Below are 704 nucleotides of genomic sequence, written 5' to 3'. Positions count from 1 at the left end.
CTGGAACATTCTTGCCCCGGGCAGTCTTCCTCTCTTCATCCAGATCTTTGTCAAATGCCCTGCTCTTGGGGCCTTCCCGGCCACTGTCACCCTCCCTCCCTCTCTCCCTGTGCCCTGCCTGCTGGCCACCATGCAGGGTGGCCGCCTGCCATTCGTTGGTATATTTATGTCCACGTCCCTGACAAGATCATCCGCTCCCCGAGGGCAGGAGTGGCCAGTGCTCAGCACGCATTTGTGCAAGGAAGGGAGGAGGGAGGGAGGAGGGAGGGAAGGAGAGGAGGAGGGAGGGAGGAGGGAGGGGAGGGGAGGGGAAGGGTCTCTTTCTTCTGCTGCTGAGAGCAGTCTACCCTTTCATTCATGGAGAGGCTCCCCGGTGGCCCTGAGGGGGGGTGGTTTTCGGACAAGGGGCAGACAGGCGGGACTGGAGGGACAGCCGGGCACGGGAGCAGGAGTGGGGGCCCAGCAGGGAGGCCTGAAGGACTCCCTCCGTGTCATTCGCTGGTTATCAGATGTGTCTCTGCCCGGACCAGGGCTGGCGGACAGTGGGGCTGGGGGAAAGCCGGATGGGGAGGGAAGGGCTTTAGTTAAATTTCAGGAAAAGCTTTGTAACAAACGAAACTACAACGAAGGAAGGGATTCCTCGGGAGGAAATACACTGTCAGCAGGAGGCGCGGAGGCTGGGTGGCCCCGGCCTGGCCCTGGGG

General features: G+C 61.8%; 1 long non-coding RNA gene across 1 annotated transcript in view; it reads left to right on the top strand.

Moving 5' to 3' along the window:
• Positions 1-704, top strand: part of LOC102764603 — a 54,765-nt gene that overhangs the window by 50,136 nt on the left and 3,925 nt on the right. The gene's annotated exons all lie outside the window — the stretch shown is intronic.

The sequence above is a fragment of the Myotis davidii genome, unplaced genomic scaffold (genome assembly GCF_000327345.1).
Source record: "Myotis davidii unplaced genomic scaffold, ASM32734v1 scaffold514, whole genome shotgun sequence".
NCBI classification, from domain to species: domain Eukaryota; kingdom Metazoa; phylum Chordata; class Mammalia; order Chiroptera; family Vespertilionidae; genus Myotis; species Myotis davidii.
This window is presented reverse-complemented; position numbering and strand designations above follow the sequence as displayed.